This window comes from Oryctolagus cuniculus, chromosome 7 (genome assembly GCF_964237555.1).
Source record: "Oryctolagus cuniculus chromosome 7, mOryCun1.1, whole genome shotgun sequence".
NCBI lineage: Eukaryota > Metazoa > Chordata > Mammalia > Lagomorpha > Leporidae > Oryctolagus > Oryctolagus cuniculus.
Genome location: NC_091438.1, coordinates 48473879 through 48492491, shown reverse-complemented (window position 1 = coordinate 48492491; position 18613 = coordinate 48473879). Strand labels below are relative to the sequence as shown.

Below are 18613 nucleotides of genomic sequence, written 5' to 3'. Positions count from 1 at the left end.
CTCATGTGGGATCTCTGTCCTTAATGTGTTGTCCAATGTGAATTGATGCTACAACTAGTACTCAAACAGTATTTTACACGTTATGTTCTGTGTGGGTGCAAACTGATGAAATCTCTATTTAATATATACTAAATCGATCTTCTGAATATAAAGATAATTGAAAATGAATCTTGATGTGAATGGAATGGGAGAGGGAGCGGGAGATGGGAGGGGTGCGGGTGGAAGGGAAGTTATGGCGGGGGGGGGAGAGCCATTGTAATCCATAAACTGTACCTTGGAAATTTATATTTACTAAATAAAAGTTTAAAAAAAAATCCACATCCTTACATAGCTGATAAATTAAAGCATACTAATTGAGGAAATTGGAAATTGGAAATTGGAAATCAACATTGACCTCAAGAGTTGTTGATCTTTTTATATCACACATCCCTGTACATGCTTTAAACATCATATAAAATAGACACCATGTTTTTATCATAAGATTGGTTATTACTTTTAGAAAAAAAAAAAAACATACATCCTACAAAGTACAATTCCATGAACCAAAATTGACTTCTTCATTTCTCTATGTTGATTCTGTCCTTTGGTTTCCTTTCTTTTGCGTCTGCTGCTGCTACTTTCTCCTCTGATCAGAACTTTACTTACCTACCCCTACCAGTTAGGTCACCTTCTAAGAACCACTAAAGCAACACTTTGAGGTTGGCCGTTGAAGACAGCAGTAGAAACAAGCAACCTGAATGAATTTCTGATGTTTCACTGTGGAGATCTGTCATAGAGTTGGAAAGAACCTTTTTTGAGTTGCTTCAGGTAAAGTTAGACATTTTGATATTGATAGTTTTGTGAAAGTCTTCTATTAAAATACTTCTGTGTGGGTGCGTTTGTTAGCTTTGACTCAACACTACAATAAACCTCTTTTGCAACAATGGCTGTTTTTGGGGATACTCTCAGGAGTGACCACTTTGAATATAGCAGTGGTGGGTGCATTGGTGGTTCAGTGGTAGAATTCTCGCCTCCCACGCGGGAGACCCGGGTTCGATTCCCGGCCAATGCAGGTATGTCTTTTGCATTTTTGGGATCTTTACACTTCTCTGCAAAATTGCACTGAATAGGCTGGTGCTAGGACCCTTGTCTAGGCGATCCTGAACTGATGACAAGAGCCCATGAAGCAGCAACACAATTTTAGTGATATCTCAAAGTTACTACACTCAATAAGAGCGTAGGAGAGTTTTTGCAGTTTGGAATGTTGGTTCTTGGAGCCACTGCCACTACCACCTAGGCTCCTGGACGGTCCCTGAAAACTTCAAGAACACCCAGGTCCTTGATCACAGAGTGCACCTTGGGCTGAGCGCTGAGCCGCCTCTCTGTGGCAGGAGAGGAGCCTCGGAGCCGGGGGGCGCACCCGAGGGCCTGGGGCACAGACACTGTGAACCAGATTTCTTGGCCTGGGCTGCCATCTCTGCCTCCGTAAGTTCAATGCTGTTCTGAGAATGGGTCCAGGTCCCCCGCAGTGTGTGTGTCAACAGGTGTTGGCCTGAAAATTACATCTTTAATAAAAGAAAACAAAGTGTTTATCTTTAAACAACAGTCAAATGTTGAGGAAGAACATGTAGACCTCCTGACCGAAGATAAGCGACCTAAAATTTCCTTTCTCTTCCCTGAAAGAACCTCAATCCCCTGTAGCCTGAGAGCTGAGACTGGGGGAAACCACACATCCTGAGAAGAGGGGCTGAGTAACAAAGCAAACTGAATTGCCAACTGGTGAGGCCAAGGCAACTTAGGCTGGCTGACAAGGTCACAGCAGAAGGTGTCTCAGCAAGGCGTGAGAATGACAGCTGTGGTCCTCTTGGTGGTTTTAGATTTGATGGGAACTACACTCTGCATAAGAAAGCCAGAGCTTCCTGGTGGTTCTGCTAAGGATTGCTGCATTTCTAATTTTAAGTGCAATAAAGAAAATAAAGAGTTACAGAGAGAACTACAAAAGAGGGTATACATTTTAAAAAGGGCCTGCTTTGAACTTGGGGCTTCTGGTAAACATTAGATTAGGCAGGTACTATTCTAGCTTGTGTAGCCAGTTTCTGCATAGCTGGACAGCACTCCAGGCCTTGGCTTGTGTGGGCAGCCCATTGTCTCGCACCTGTCTGTGATTGTAACCCATGCTCTAAATATGCCCCCGGAAAATCAAAGAAACTGTAACTAGATGTAGACATAGAATCTAGAGGCACCATAAAATACAAGGTCAATGGTTCTAAGGAAATTGACAACAGACTTGCTATTGTAAGAAGAAAGAATCACATGTGATTTATGCTATGAAGATAAGTCTGGTACCTGAAAGCTAGAGCCATGCCTTCAGCCTTGCTGTGAGTGTGTCTCTCATTTCTTCCTGTGCCAACGCCTCTCACACCTTCAGGAAATGCTGGACTGGCTGGAGCTGGACTCTGGCACCCAACTTGCACGGTGTCCACTGTTAAGTGAGGGAGTCGATAGAGAAGGGCTGGAATCATGGGAAGTGAAAGCGGCACATGTGAGAAAAGCCAGGTGAAGACGCAGGCATCAAAGCTCTAAATTTTGCTGTGTTCTCCTTGCCAGTAAAGGAGCCTTTCAACACGCATTGGAGGAGATTCACTCAACTCTGCCTGGGGAGCCTTCAGTGCTCTGCTCTGAGGCAATGGCCTCAGAACAGAATATGGAGTCCTCATGGACTCACCCACACTTGTCTTCTAAACCCCTAAGGAGGTGCAGTATATTCCAAAAGAGCTACGTGACTCTTCCAATTTACAAAGACAGAAACACATGAGATACATGTGGAAATTGATATTAAGGGTATAGGATTATAGTGAAGGAGTCGTAACATTGGATGGATGGACTTTCTGAATGCCTTACTCACAGTGTGGTGACGATGGCGTGGCTTCTGGTCAAGGAACTCACTCTGTAGCAAATGAGTTGCAGCCGTGGGCCTAGGCTCATGGAATTCATTGATTTCACCACATTCTCTCACATCCTGAAGCCTCTGGTCTGATTAGAACAGTGGAATGACCTCTTGAAGCCTCAGTTACCATGCCAGCTATGTGGGACAAGGTTCTCCAGGCAACCATTCACCAGGCGGTGCTGTTTCTCCCATAGCCAGGATTCACAGGTCCAGGGACCAAGGAGTGGAAATGGAAGCAGCACCACTCATTATTACTGCTAGTAATACATCAGCAATAGTTGGCTTTCTCTACCTTTGCCTTCACATTCTTCTGGTCTGGAAGTCTTAGTTCAGAAGGGAGGAATGTACCCATCAACAGACAATGATTCTATCGAACATTAAGACTGCCACTCAGCCACTTTGGGCGTCTCATGCCTCTGAATCCACAAGCAAAAAAGGAAGCTACCGTGCTGGCTAGGTTGGTGGACCCTGATTGCCAAGGGCAAGTTGAACTGCTTCTCCATCCATGGAGGCAGGCAAGGAAGAGTTATGTCTAAGCACAGGAGATCCCTTGGACATCTCTTAGACATCTCTTAGAGCAACCGTGTCCTGAGATAAGTCAGTGGAAAACCAAACCAGCTCAATTCAGACAGGATTGTTAATGATCCAGATACTTCAGGAATGAAGGTTCATGTACCCCCACCCCGCCCCCACCCACACACACCAGGTGAATAACAAAGACCAGCTGAGGTGCTTGCAGAGAGCAAAGGAACATGGAACTGAGTGAAAGAAGGCAGTTACAAATACCAGACTTGTATGAGACCAGTTGCAGAAACAAGCATGTAATAGTTACAAGTATTTCTTCCTTTCTCTCTCTCTCTCTCTCTCTCTCTCTCTCTCTGTCTCACTTCCTCTCTCTCCCTGTTAGTCTCTCTTGCTCATCTCCTTACTCCTACCACATAAGATGTATCAACTTAACAATAGCATTGAAGTTACAGGATGCTAATGGGAAGAATAGCCTCTTGGTTTGTGGATCGTGATAGTTTTCTTATGTTAGGCACAAGTGAAAAGGGGCCATGGTCTTTATGTGGAGCATGCTTAGAGAGATGTTTCTGAATGGCAAGTTGACAAAGATTGCGCTAAGATTGTACTATCTGGTGGACAAGACACCCAGGTTAGGAGGTTGTTGTCTTCTTTTCAGTAACATATTTGTAACAATGACCACAAACGCACTAACCCTCCTTTTACAAGTAAAGCTTGACTAGTCCCTGGGTGGGCTCGAAGCACCAACCTTCTTTGACGCCTTAACAGGCGAACACGCTAACCGATTGCGCCACAGAGACACGGGAAGTATCATGTTTCCGGTTTCAGAATACACTAGGCATTCACTGAAAGCCTAGGTTTGGCCTCCTCGCTGCAAGATAACTGCAAACTCCAAGCTTCGGGAGTGTTTGGGACCCTGTCGCGTCTGTCCCGTTAGAAACCCTGACACCAGAAGGGCTGCCGAGTGGCCTTGGCCCCGCCTTACCCCTCGCCTGCTTCGGAACGCCAGGAACGCCCGAGTCCGCCACCGAGTCCGCGGGAGCCGTGCTGGGGCCCACGGGGTCCGAGCGCGCCCGTGGGCTCTGTGCCGGCGCTTCCCACTCCGCGCTCCGCCCGGCTGCCCTCGGCGGAGTCCGTGAGGTCGGTGCGACTGGTGCGGGTGAGTGACCGCGCCAAAAGCAGACGCTGGAAAAGGAGCCAAAGAAAGCAGAGGCGTCGCTGAGACAAGGAGACCTCCCAGGAGGCCTGCGGGGAAGCACCGGCCAGATCCCAGGCGTGGGAATCGTGACTGTGTGGAAAAAGCGGGAGGAAGAAGCGGAGACGCGCATGGGAGAGAAACGCTCAAGGATCTCTACAGGTCCAAGAAGGAGGCAGCGAAGAGCGTATTTCGTTTTATTTTTGAAGTCGCCAAATGATAGGCGGCACACTGGTTGCCAGCAAGCTTCTCCAGCCTGGAGGTCTGCAATTCGAGCCCGGGACACCGCGACGCCTACCAGCCGCAGCTAGCGAAGGGACCGGTGTCGCTTGGCTTGGACTCCTGCAGCCACTGGCGCGGAGGGAGGTCCCTGGCTCGAAGCGATCCGAAGAGGAGTAAACCTCACCGTGCACAAACCCGGAGCAGGTCGCGTCAAAGAAGGAAACTTAGACGTGCTCTTTGTCACAACTGGACGGGAAATACCCCCAACGGTGAACTGTTGCCTCTCAAGGACCACGCAGCAGGCGCTTCCACCAATGAAATAATGTGGCTGTAGCAGTTCTCCCGGGAGAGGCTTTTTTTTTTTTTTTAGTGCGAAAGGTGCATAAGAGCTTTTTTTAAGAGAGAGAAATCTGGGTTCATACCGCGCACAAGGAACCAGCCACGTGGAGGAGCATCTAGCCCAGGAAGCCTGGAGGCTCAGGACTATAGCAAGCCCCCACCTGGGAAGAGGCCAGGGAAGAAGAGAAGGGGCCTGGAGAAACCGTGTCCCAGGCTTTTAACCCACTTCCAAAGGGGAGTGGTTAATTAACCTGATTGGCTGGTGGGCACCCAGGTGTGGCCAGGTAGGGGCATGAGGTCACACAGGGGCTTGGTGAAGGTATCAGGTAGGGCGTGAGGTCACACAGGGGCATGGCGAAGCCGTGGTCTTCCAGCTCACAGACCTAATGGATTTTAACCTATATGCCTGCCTACTTCATTCCCCCCTCAGGGACTCCATCCCTTTAATCCTAAGGGGAGTGGATGGACTTTGAATCATCTCTTCTGTAACTGCTTCCTGCTTATTGAGGGGCGTAGCACAGGCCCTGGCCTATCCAGGGTCTGGAAGTCTCTGTCTATCCTATCTAACAAATTTGCTTTGTGAGCTGGAGCAGTCTCAGTCATTGCCAAGGTCTGTGTCCCCTGCATGGTCAGTTACTCCCAGGAGTCGAGTTCTGAAACATAAGTTGTTAATTAGTATAAGCAAAACCAATTGTAGGTGGGTGCCCCTTTAGATGAAAACAACATAGCTTACAGATTCCCAGATAGTGGGTAGTGATAGGCTATCCTTATGTAGATTATACACGCATTTAGCTTGAGTATAGAGAATTGCAATAGAATAAAGCATTAGGTAGCTTTATCGTCAATAACAGTCCCCAGAGATAACTAAGAAAGGCAGGGACAGCATGTTTGCCTTAAGGAGACAAAGGCAAAAGTTTTACTTATCCCTTTTGCTTTGCAGTACTTAAGGCTTCTGGTTGGCTTCTAGGAACAGTCAGTCATGTCATTCACATTCACCTGTGGAGACTTAAGAGGTAGAAGTTTAATGCTAATTTCATGGAGGTAGTCCTGCTCAACAGCACCTGGTAAGGTCCCTGTCATGTACGCTGAAACGGATCTGAAGAGGATCTGAAGAATGGCTTGCTCAGGAATTCCTAATGTTGCAGTTTTTGTCACAAACTCCTTGATTCCTTGGAACACCTTGGCGGCTCCCCTGTCCAGCACAGTGTCTGTTTCAGAGGCTTTTAAGCAAACACAAGGCTTAGAATCCAGATCCTGGAATCCATAGCAACTTTTGTAGCTACCCTTTTCAGTACAAAGTCTGCATCAGGGCCTCTTTAAAGCTATATATGAAAGCTTGGAATCTGAATTTTGGAATTCCAATTCCATAGAGTCCTGTCATCAGCAATTCCCAATACCGGAGCTTTAGTTAGAAACTCCTTAGTTCTCTGGAACAACTTTTGCAGCTACCCTTTTCCGTACGGAGACTGCATCAGGGCATCTTTAAAGCTACACGAGAAAGCTCGGGATCCAAATCTTGGAGTCCCAAGTCCACAGAATTTTGCCATTTTGAGAAATCTCCTCGGCTGTCTTTAAATATCTAACCCTATGTTAAAACATACGAGCTAGGAATTTCACAAGATTTTACATTTGAGGCACCTAATAAACTTTAAAGAAATACCTAAACACACAGGCAATGGAGTTTGACACTTAGACATAACTAGAACTTATGATGCATAATATCACAATAGAACAAAGCAAATCTTTGGGATCAAGTTTTACCATTAATGTTAATACTGTAGTTCTTTTGAGAACAGAGATCCTACATGGGCAGTTAGTACACAGTGACTCCTGTTGTTAATTTAACAATTAACACTCTTACATGTGACGTCAGTGATCACCTGAGGCCCTTGACATGAGCTGCCTAGGCCATGGAAGCCTTCTGAGTTCTGCAAACACCATCAGTGTTCAGACAGGGCCATACGCAAAGTGGGAGTTCTCTCCTCCCTCCAGAGAAAAGTACATCCTTCTCTGATGGCCACTCTTATCCACTGGGGTCTCACCCAGGGAGATGGGAGAGCTATTTCAAATACCAGTCAGACGACTTCTTCTTCTTCTTCTTCTTCTTCTTCTTCTTCTTCTTCTTCTTCTTCTTCTTCTTCTTCTTCTTCTGTTTTTTTTTTTTTACACGAAGCCAGATTGAGTTTAGAATGAACTGAATGAGTTTAGAATAAAATGAGTTGAATGAGTTTAAAATAAAAAGCCGTGGTCCAGACTGGCTTGTCTCCACTCCCTGTATCCTAGTTTTTATGGGAACAATAAATTATTGCACTGCAGTACACATTGTAAATTACTGCACTACGGTACAGCACTTTTAAAAAGAAGTGAGTATTGCGGTATGTTTAATTCTGATAAATGCAGTCAGCATCCAGGTCAAGTTATAGAAGATTACTATGATTCAAGAAAGGTGTGTGGAGCCCCTTTCCAAGCCATTCCTTCCCTCTCTCTCTCTTAGTTAATCACTATTCTGAGTCTTATCACCAGAGCTCACAATTGCCTTTTAAAATTCATGTCAATGATTGTACAAGGGTACTCAAAATATACTGGAAAATGGCAGTCAAAGATAAGTTTCCTTGGCTGTAACTTTTTTTTTTTTTTTTGGAAATCCATTCAGATGAGCAGTCTTCACAAAGTTCACCAAAAAAAATCATATCATGAAAAAAAATGCTTGGATTTAAAATTTTTTTTCACCAAAGCAAATGTTTTAATTTCATTTTCCATGAAGTTTTTGAAGTGCCCTTGTGTACTTTTTTGTACCTGGCTTCCCCCCACCCCTGGGTAATTATGCCCATTATGTTCATGAGATATATCCAAGTTATGTGTATCATTTCTAAAATTTGGTCCCAAAGTTTCCTGAGCTTTTGATGGAAGAACAAGTAGGAAAGTCACTGAACCCCATATGGAATGCTGGACTTCCATGGCTGAAATAAATATCTTCCTAGGGATTTGTTTCTTGAACTCCAAATATTGCTCTGAATTAATTCAAAACTCACTTTTTAGTTAAGTTTTCTGCCAGCACCATGTATTCAAAGCAATGTAATTCGGTTTTCTATTCAGTGTAGATATGCATAGCATCTCTGTACTGTAATATATGTAGCTAGCCCATAATTGTAGGCATCTAACCCCCCCCCCCCGCAAGCTTGCAAAATGAGTGAGCAATAGTAAAATGGTTGTGTCCATGCAGGTATCATTATGAGATCAGAGCAATTATTTCTCCTGCTTTCCTTTATATCTTCAGAGATCTTGCTTTGGCTTCCACAGGAAGTGATGAGAAGCCAATGCTTCTTCTTCTGCTATACCATGGTCAGTGAGCATGCAGATAACTCTCTCCATAGTATTTCTTGCCAGATGTTTGCTGGGGCTCTGCCCAGACCATCTGTCCATGTGAGATGCATCACTGGAGCCAAAGGAACCTGCACCCGACAGGCTGACCTGGCCCCTAGCGCTATGGGCTCATAATTCCTTGGTTCTTCTGTTTCTCCCATGCGCAGAAACAGAGCTCTTGACTCCTGCATGCTGAACCTGGGTCCTGGACCAAGGCTTTAGTTCTTTCTTTTAATTTTTGCATCGTGATTTCTCCCACCAGGGGCATCGCTGGGGGTTTCTGAGTGTCATGTTTCAAGTGAACTTCTGGGGTGATCTCTGTTAGGTGGTGATTGACAGAGATGCATTCTCTGTTTGATGGTGTGTGACAGGAAAACTAGTCTGCGAGTGTCTACTGATTGTCCATTATCCTGGAGAGGCTGGCATTTCCTGGCATTTGAGCCTGCAGCAGTGCGGAGCTGTTCACATCTCATCTTGCCAGTGTGTGGTGAAGTTATTATGGGACTATAGCTGTCAAGCAACAGATTTCTTTTTTTTAAGATTTATTTATTTATTTGAAAGGCAGAGTTACAGAGACTGAGAGAGAGAGAGAGAGAGAGAGAGAGAGAGAGAGAAATCTTCCATCTGCTGATTTACCCCCCCAAATGACCTCAAGAGCTGGGGCTGTGCCAGGCTGAAGGCCAGGAGCTTCTTCCGAGTCTCCCACGTGGGTGCAGGGGCCCAATCACTTGGGCCATCCTCCACTGGCCACCCAAGCCCTTCCAAGCAGCACCATCTAAGACCAAGGCACTAAAGCTCTCCTGGGAGAGAAGGCAAAGCTCTGGCTGTGGTGAAGACAGCACACCAGTGAAGACAGCACCAAGAACTCCAGGGACAAAGCAGAAGAGAGGGTGGGCAAGGGGTTGGGTGCCACAGGACGCACTCAGCACACGCTGGATTTCCAGTTTTAAACTGTCGGCTGCCTGCACCTTCAGAGGGGGCGTGCAACCCTCACAGTGTCCTGAGGATCCTCTAGGCTAAGGGTGGGTTAATGTAAATATACACTTTCAACCGGGGTGCCTGAGGAATATTGACAGTATCAGCTTGGTTTGAGATCCAGATGCAGATTTAAATTCAGGTTCTCTCCACCAATCAGTGGGTTCTGCCGCTGTGCTCCCATAGGATGGGAAGACAAGCAGGCCCCTCCTCAGCTCCCCTCTGGAGCTCACAAACCAGAAAGCACTGGTTCAGTGTCAGCTTAGGCAGAGGACTGAGACCTATGGAGAAGATTCACTGTAAGAAACCTGAAGAGCCTACACTGTGGTGTGCGGCGCTGGCTTCCCCATCGGCTCCGGTTTTTGTCCCAGCTGCTTCCCTGGATAGTAGTGGAGGATGGCCAAGTCCTTGGGCCCCTGCACCCACCTGGGGATTTGGAAAAAGCTCCTGGCACCTGGCTGTGCATTGTCTCAGCTTCAGCTGTTGAGGCCATTTGGGGAGTGAACCAGCAGAAGGAAGACGTCTCTCTGTGTCTCCATCTTTCTCTAACCCTGTATTTCAAATAAATAAACAAAGAAATATTTAAAAGAAAAGAAGAGAAATATGTAGAGAGAGAAAGTGAGAAAGAAAGGAAAGAAAACCTGAAAGCATTTCCCTCTTGTAAACCTGGCCGGAGCGGGGTGACAATGGCCAGCACGGGAGAAGAGAAACGAGGTCTGGTTGATGTGAGCTGCGTGGACACGTGGACACGGCCGCTTCTCCTCCTCACTCTGCTCTTATTCTCCTGGCTTCAGGAAAAGAGTTCTGTTTCCGCCCGGTTTCGAACCGGGGACCTTTCGCGTGTGAGACGAACGTGATAACCACTACACTACGGAAACCAACCGCGGTAGCACCTGCTAAAATATTTCCCCGAAAGCCATGCAGATGAAGCCTGTGCCCTGGTATCTTCATGAGACAATGTGGTGCCTTTCTCGTCCCCTTCCCGCCGCCTTCGGTCACTTCCCCATCCACACAGGATAACAAAGCCCGCGTTTCCACGAACACGTTACGGTCCTGCGGAACAAAGGGGCCAGTGTCCGTTCTCCTGCGGGAGCAGCACGGGCGCCAGCCTCTGGGGATCCCGCACTCCCTGCGGCCCCGCACGCCTGCGCCACGCTGCGTCCCCGCACGTCCCCGAAGGAGCCGCTGGAGCTCCTCCTCCGGATGCCCCGGGAGCTGCCGGGTACCCGCCACAGTGCCTGCGCCCGGAGCAGGCCTGGCAGAGGCTGAAGCGGAGGACAGAGCCGACGAAGGCGCGCAAGGACAGCCCAGTGCCACTCCCAGGGGGCGCGAGGGACATGGGTCTGCTCGCCTTGGTCCGCGCCGCTTGCTTGAACTCCGTCACCAGGAGGAAGGAGCGGGTGACAGCAAGGCCCGTCCTCGAGCCACAGGAACACACGCGCTCCTGGCGGGTTAGATGTGGAATCGAGGAACGCCCCTGCGCCAGAGCCCTCGTGTTTGGGATTGTTCTGAGCGTGGGGAGGATGGGGACCGAGCTCCAGCTGAGATGGAAACACTCAGGGGCGGCAGGGTTTGGGGGACGGGCTCGTGGTGGTCTTTGTGGATCTCAAGGCCTTGCTTGGGAGAGATTCCCTCGGGCGTCTGTGTCCCTGCTTTGTGTGCGTTGTCGTCGGAGCTCGTAGCGGCTCAACTCAGCTCCCTGTACCCGGGGCGCCTTCGGGTCTTCCTCCCGCCGGCCACCCCCGGGTGCCCTGGCGCCTGTACACACCTCCCCGGAGACCCGCTGTCTGCTCCGCAAGGCTGCGTGGTTTCTGAGCTCAGCCGGGACGCCAGGCTGCCTGCGGGAAGGGGCTCCCGGTGCGTCCGGTGCGGTTCGCCCTTTGGCGGGAATCTGCAGGGGGCGGCCTCCCAGGGCTTCCCTGAAGGCGGGACGAGGCGCAGGTGTGGTAACATGGATTAGTTCTTCTCCGACGCGCGTGTCCAACGCAGCCGCTGCTGCTATGGAAACAGACCAGACAGTGCTTGCTGTGTGTCCCTGGTGGTCTAGTGGCTAGGATTCGGCGCTTTCACCGCCGCGGCCCGGGTTCGATTCCCGGTCAGGGAAGGGTCGTTTTATGCTCCCATGCTCTTCCCAACTCTCCCTCTGGGCCTGTTGTTGTCATCTCCATTTCCCACCTGGCGCCTGTCACTTGACAAGTCCCACAAGCAACATACCCCACGCTACACAACTAGGTATGTGGCTTAAACTCCATCACTATAGTGCAGTAAAGAGTGAGCTTTGGAAAGTCAGCAGGAAAATTTAACAGGAATATGTCAAGATCAGGCTGACGCCCAGCATGGAAACTGTGGGGCTCTGCCTTATGTTTGTCGCTGATGGACGTCAGCATTCACTGAACCAGCGCATGGAGATCACCATCTGCAGCACACTCTCATCCAAGGCCCCTCCCCCACCAAGGTGTGGGGGAAGTGTCTTCCTGGTGCTTACCTGAATCAGCCTGCTAGCCTAGAGGTCTGGTAAGCCTGGGGCTTCCTGTGTTTCAAAGATGTCCAGCTTTATGTTGGATTGCCAAAGACAAGTCAGTGGACAAGAAAAGTGATTCTCTCTCTCTCTCTCTCTCTCATCTCTATCTCATTTTTTCTCCCTTTTGCTCTCTGTGTGTGTATGTGTGTGTGCATGTCACTGTGCCTTCCAAATAACAACACCTTTAAAAAGGATTGACATTGCTGATCAAGCTGGAGAAAGAAAGTTTTAATTTCAACTTGTACAAAAAAGATAGGCAACAAAATGTACGTTAAATAAAATTTATTTTCTGAGGTTTCTATACCCTACCATTCAAGGAACATGAACATGTGCCAGAGAGCTGGTAAACCATCTGTAGGGACTTTTTTCTGCCCGTTCCTGGACCCAAATCCTTGCTCTTTCCAGGCTGGAGTTGGGAGGGAAAAGGATGAGGGCCTTTGAGGATCCTCTCCTGATCTGGGCATTGGTGTCTTAGGGGCTATCACATTTGTAGATGGAAGGGCTGGGATTTCCCCAAGCAAAGGGTCCATTGGTCCTGCCATGTAATTTGGTTCTCAGAGATGGTGACTTCTTTGATTTAGACTTGCTTTGTTGTTTTATTTTCTCATCAATTGGAGAATTATTGGTGACTTAACTTTTGGTGTTGAAATTAAACAAGTCATTTAATACTTCAGTTGTTACCTGAAATAGATAAACAAACAAACAAAAACAACTCATGAACAATCTTCTGTGTGGTCTTGCTGACAACTGCCTGGGGCTGGTGCTAGAGCTGATGGAAATGGAGGCCAGGGGGAGCCCGACTGAGGGGAAGGGGAGAAGTGACAGGAGTGGACCACAGGCCGGAAGGAGATGGTGGCGCTAGCACATGCAAGGCAGAGTCTCCTGAAGTGTGCTAGCTGCCCGTGGTATGGGACACAGGGCCCCAGCACCTCCCGATGCCAACAGCCCTGCTCCCAGCTGCTGCTGCAGGTTAGTTAGCCAGACCCCCACCAGCTCCTCCTCAGCCTCAGTTAACCCTCCATGCTGCCCCTGGGGAAAATAAAGGTCTTTGTCAGGTCCCGGGATGAGAGTCATATCTCAAACATGCACATTCACAGCCTTGTTACAGCAAAGAGAAGACAATTTGCAGGAAAATTTTCCTAAATCCATTTCATAGGAGGGTGGGGCCACAGGGAGAGCCCTACAGTGTGAGAGCCACCAGGGTCCTTGGACAAGAACAAGACTGTGAGATGATCATGGTGACAAGGGGCTAATGAATAAACCCACATGACCCAGAGGTGAAAAACCCAAGCTGGACACCAACATGGTTCTGCTACATCACAGATTGTCAGGGAAGGCGGAGGGAGGGCTTCCACCTGGAGGAAGCTGGACAAGATCTACAGGGTGAGCATGACTTTGGCTGGGACAGGAACACGCTTTGCCTGGTGAGACTTGTCAATGTTCTCGTACAGTTAGAGGGCAGGGCTGGGGGAAAGAAGTGAGCAGAAGCAGAAAAAGGGAAATTGCCAACTAAAGAGCAAGGCATAGCTCTCGGCTGGTGCCCCTGTGCCCAGGGGAAAGCCACATTCTGCAAAGGTATTTCTCCTTAGGGCATTCCAGGGATATCTTCAGTAAATAACCAAAAAGTTCTTTAATAAAATGTGATGTTGAGGATTAGCCTAGTGAGCTGCTTTGCCAGCAGTCTGGGTTCTTGCCCCGATGGTGTCTCCGGTTCTGTCCCCGTTGCTCCTCTTCCTGTCCAGCTCTCTGCTGTGGCCTGAGAAGGCAGTGAAGGATGGCCCAAGTGCTTGGGCCTGGCACCCGCATGTGAGACCAGGAGGGAGCACCTGGCTCCTGAATTTGGATTGGCACAGCCAGCCGGCTGTAGAAGCCATTTGGGAGGTGAACCAACTGAAGAAAGACCTTTCTCACTGTGTCTCTCCCTCACTGTCTAACTCTGCTTGTCAAAAAAATTAAAAAAAAAAAAAAAGAAAAGTGGAAAAGTGCTCATTTCTCATACCTTAGATGTTTCCCATCAACCCATCTTCTTAGGGAAGGATTTGGAGTTTGGTTTTGATTTGTTCCATCCATTGTAGGGGAGGCAATTGCAAACCCAGAAGCTATTCCCTAAAGGTTCGCGTTCCTTGCTGTTGGGTTCTCTTTGGGAGAAGAAGACCTAAAAGCTCTCTGTGTAGTTTCTTTCATGAGAAGACTCATTGAAGGCAACATTTTCAAAGACCTCCCGCTGTGCCCTCACCACTTACCTCTGCACGGAGGGTTCCTGCACACTGGGAGTCTCTGGTATTTTTCCCTGAGGACCATGTTTTCATCATACAGCTGAACAATGGAATCCAGGACCTGCCAGTAGAGGTTGGAGGTGCATCCTGTCCAGGAGAGAATTATGGTCAGGCAAGGCATTCACATTTGCTTAAGGGAAGGCTTCCTGCTAATTTCCTGAACTCCACTGCAGGGCCTGAGGGCTGCACTGACAGGCTGAAGGGGATCAAGCTTCATGGTCACCTGCTTCCCAGCTCCAGCACATTCACATCATTCTCACACCCGGTGCTGCAATATGAGGAAGACTGGGCCATGTGTGAGATTCGATCACACTTTTGGGGCCCAGCCCAATGATGCAGCATGGTGGCCTTGGCATGAGAGCAGTGGAAGGCGAGGGCTGAGGCAGAAGAACCCTAGGATCCACGAGGAGCCTTCGGAGCAAGGACCAAATGAGACACAGGAGGCAGATGAGGATGGAAGCAGAGGAGAGTGATAAAGGCGGGACTCAGAAACCTGGGTTTTACTGAACCACACTCACATAAGCCAACAGATGCAGACCGTGCACAGAGTCAGAGGCATGAACACGGTTTGGAGGTCAGATGGCTATAAGTGGGAGGAAGAGGGCCCAACTCCTCTAAACGTCTGTCTGAACTGAGCTGTAGCATCTGTGTAGACAGGCCTAGAAGCTTCTCCTTGAAAAGGCATATAGGTTGAAAACAGCGCTGGGCTCAGGTGTCAAGTGCAGTCCTGGGTGGGTCAGATGATTTTCAGTGTTCCTGGTTGACATCTCACCTGAGTCACCCTGCCACCACTGGCATAGAGCATCTGATGCACGCACAGTGGCCCATAGAGGAGAGTGAAGGGAGCACGGGAAAGCTTCACCCAAATCCACAGTCCATGTACACAACCTGCCTTTCATGGGACAGCAATTTTCCTGAGATGGTGTTTTTTTCCAAGAGTTATCTATTAGTTTGAAAGGCAGAGTTACATTCTGGCAGAGAGGGGCAGAGTGAGAGAGAGAGAGAGAGAAAGTGAGAGAAAGAGAGAGAAAGAGAGAGAAAGAGAGAGGCCTTCCATCTGCTAGTTCATTCCCCCAATGTCCACAACAGCAGAGCTGATGTGATCTGAAGCCAGGAGCCAGGAGCTTTATTTGGGTCGCATGCATATGCAGGGTACATGGACTTGGGCCACCTTCTACTGCTTTTCTAGGCTGCAGCAGAGAGCTGCATTGGAAGTGGAGCAGCTGGGACCAGAAACCCTCCCCTCATATGGGATGCCACTACTGCTGTCATTGTCTTTACCCACTATTGCACAGCACCAGCCCTCATGCCCTGCAATGGTCTCAATAATTATAAAAAGATTTATTTGTGTATTTGAAAGTCAGAGCTACACAAAAAGGGATAGACGGATGCTAGTGTGGGAGAGATCTTCCATCTGCTGGTTCATTCCCCAGATGACCTCAAATGCTGGGGCAGGGAATGGCCAGAGCTAGGAGCCAGGATCTTCTTCCTCTTCTCCCACATTTGTTGCAGGGGCCCAACACTTGGGACAGCTTTCGCTGCTTTTCCCAGGCTATCATCTGGGAGCTGGCTTGGAAGAGGAGTAACGGGGGTCGAACCTCTACAAATACTGGATACTGGTGTCGTGTCAGTTTAACATTTACACCATGGCACTGGCACCATTAACGAACTTTCCTACAAGAGATGTTTTCCAGCTTTTACAAATACTCTTTGATTTTAAAAATATTTCCTCTCTACTCATTTTTAAAGCACTATAGTGCTATTGGGAACTGGATAATTGAGCAGCTATTGCCTAGAAAATGATTTATTACTTTTCTCAAGGCCAGCATTGCCCGTTCCTAGAGAGTTTCAAACATAGGGTAAATCTTTTTAGAAAATGCCATTAGTTACAGTCACCATGTCTATAAGAAAGAGCAAGTCTAGCAAGTACAGCAGATCACTGAGATTCCATGTGTGTCAGAGATGGTGCCAACCATTTGTACAGGTGAGTGTGACCTCGAGAACCTCTGCAGGAGATGCTGTCAGCACTGTTCTCTTACAGGTGAGCCAGCCCAGGAAAGTTAAGAAAATGGGTCAGGGACACACAGTTGGACATGCACTGTTGTGTCCTCCCATGGCATTAGATCCGTTTTACCCATATGTTACTTCATGGAGAACCCCACGCCCTACCTCACCCCAACCCCACAACCCCACTGATAGTCTTGGTCCGGTTCAGCCATGGATATTTCCACTTCTCCTTGCACAGACTTGCTCCTTACCCCAGCCTCGCAGCTGATCGCATCTCCTCAAAGTCAGGCTTCTCCTCCAGCACCGATGCAATGAGGTCTTTGTACTCCTCACACCCTGAGGAAACAGAGTCGCGCCCTCCTCAGCGGACAGGTGGCCATGCAGCCGAGGTCACTGTCTATGGGGAGGACGCACAGTCCCCTCCACCACACAGGAAACCCAGGCACCAGGCTATGTGCAGGGATTGTCACTCCTGTACTCCTTGGACTCCTGAGTGTTCCCCAGTTTAGAGATGAGGAACGAGAAGCTCATGGAAGGTAGAGCAACGTGACGAGAGGACTGGATTTGAATGAGGCAATGCCAGGGTTCACATCTCCTAGGCCTCATCTAAGTCACGGGCCACTGCAAGCAGCAAGCCCTGGGGCTTCTTCAATGAAACGTTGACCTGGGAATTGCAGCAGTGATTTCCTTGTTTGGGAGGACACCAAGGACTGTAGGACTGATGGTTCTCCTGTGTGGAGTTTCAGTAATCCCCGAATAGTTTGAAGATTTAAAAAACTTTCTTGGGAGCTGCATTTTTGGACATCAGGTTACACGTCTGTCTTTGAGGCCACCAGCCTCTATGGGAGCGCTGATTCAAGTTGTGGCTGCCGCACTTTGCATCCAACTCCTACTAGTGAGCTACCGGGAAGGCAGTGGAAGATACCTCAGGTACTTGGAACCCAGCCACCAAAGTGGAGACACTTTGGCCTGTCCAGCCCTGTCAGTTTTAGCCACTTGGGGAGGGAATCAGGGGATGTAAAATCTTTCACTTTTTGTGGAGCTTAGAGCTTCTTCTGGGTCTCCCACATGGGTGCAGGGGCCCAAGGACTTGAGCCTTCTTCTGTTGCTTTCCCAGGCCAGGCAGAGAGCTGGATCAGAAGTAGAACAGCCAGGACTCAAACCAGCACCCATATGAGATGCCAGCACTGCAGGCAGTGGCTTTTTTTTTTTAATTTGTAGATAGAGTTAGACAGTGAGAGAGAGAGAGAAAGAGAAAGGGAGAAAGGTCATCCTTTTGTTGGTTCACCCCCCAAATCTGCGCCGATCTGAAGCCAGGAGCCAGGTGCTTCCTCCTAGTGTCCCACACGGGTGCAGGGGCCCAAGCACTTGGGCCATCTTTTACTGCCTTCCCGGGCCACAGCAGAGAGCTGGACTGGAAGATGTGCAACCGGGTCTAGAACCTGGCACCCACATGGGATTCGGCGCCGCAGGGAGAGGATTAACCATGTGAGCCATGGCGCAGGCCCCCTAGGCAGTGGCTTTACCCGCTATGCTCCTCTTTTATTTTTAAAGAGAGATCTGCTATACTGTGAGTCAGATTCCAAATGCCTACAACAGCCAGGTCTGGGCACAGGTTGAAGACTGAGGCTCCACCTGGGTCTTCCATGAGAGCACAGTCAGGGAGTTCACTGTGACGACGGAGAGGGAAGATACAGTGGAGAGTGTCCACTTCTCAGTCTGGGCCCCCAACTCTGCAGACCTTCCGTGCCTCTGCAGGAAGTAAACAGTAGCTCTGGCAGTGAGGAATTTTTCTCTCAGGTCTTAGACGTTCTGCTGGCTCCTCTCCAGCTTGGCCCGCAGGTCGTAGTAGGGGTCCAGGGCACTGCTTTTAGCCGTTGCGCCAGAAATTGTGCTGGGAGTACTTCCATGAGGAAGCTGTATCAGAGCAGAGCCAGAGCCTGGGCAGAAGAAAGCCACGTAAATAATGAGCTACGCACACGTGAGTGCACTGTGCTGAAGGTGGTCTTGCTTAGTTCCCGTATAAAGATACTCTTGGATGACCCTAAATGTTGCGTGTATCGAGAGCGATGAATTCGAAAAGGGTGCTCGGCACTCGGACAAAACTCCTAAGCCTGACGCAGTGTAAGAATGGGCGCAGTCCGGACAGACCAGGGCCGAGGCCTGGGCCGGGGCGCCCGCAGGGGTGGGGTTTGGAGGGACGGGGCGGGCACAGCTGTCACTCTGAGCTCGCCTAGGGTCTGCTGGTGGAGCAGCTGCTGTGCGCG

The 18613-nt window shown here is 49.0% G+C and overlaps 3 non-coding genes across 3 annotated transcripts; 2 read left to right on the top strand and 1 right to left on the bottom strand.

Moving 5' to 3' along the window:
• The first annotated feature begins 980 nt into the window (after positions 1 to 980).
• TRNAG-CCC (transfer RNA glycine (anticodon CCC)) lies at positions 981 to 1051 on the top strand. Its single transcript has one exon. It is a non-coding gene; the product is annotated as a tRNA-Gly (tRNA).
• A 9296-nt stretch (positions 1052 to 10347) lies between these two features.
• Positions 10348 to 10420, bottom strand: TRNAV-CAC (transfer RNA valine (anticodon CAC)). The gene has a single exon. It is a non-coding gene; the product is annotated as a tRNA-Val (tRNA).
• Positions 10421 to 11574: 1154 nt separating this feature from the next.
• TRNAE-UUC (transfer RNA glutamic acid (anticodon UUC)) lies at positions 11575 to 11646 on the top strand. Its single transcript has one exon. It is a non-coding gene; the product is annotated as a tRNA-Glu (tRNA).
• The last annotated feature ends 6967 nt before the right edge of the window (positions 11647 to 18613 follow it).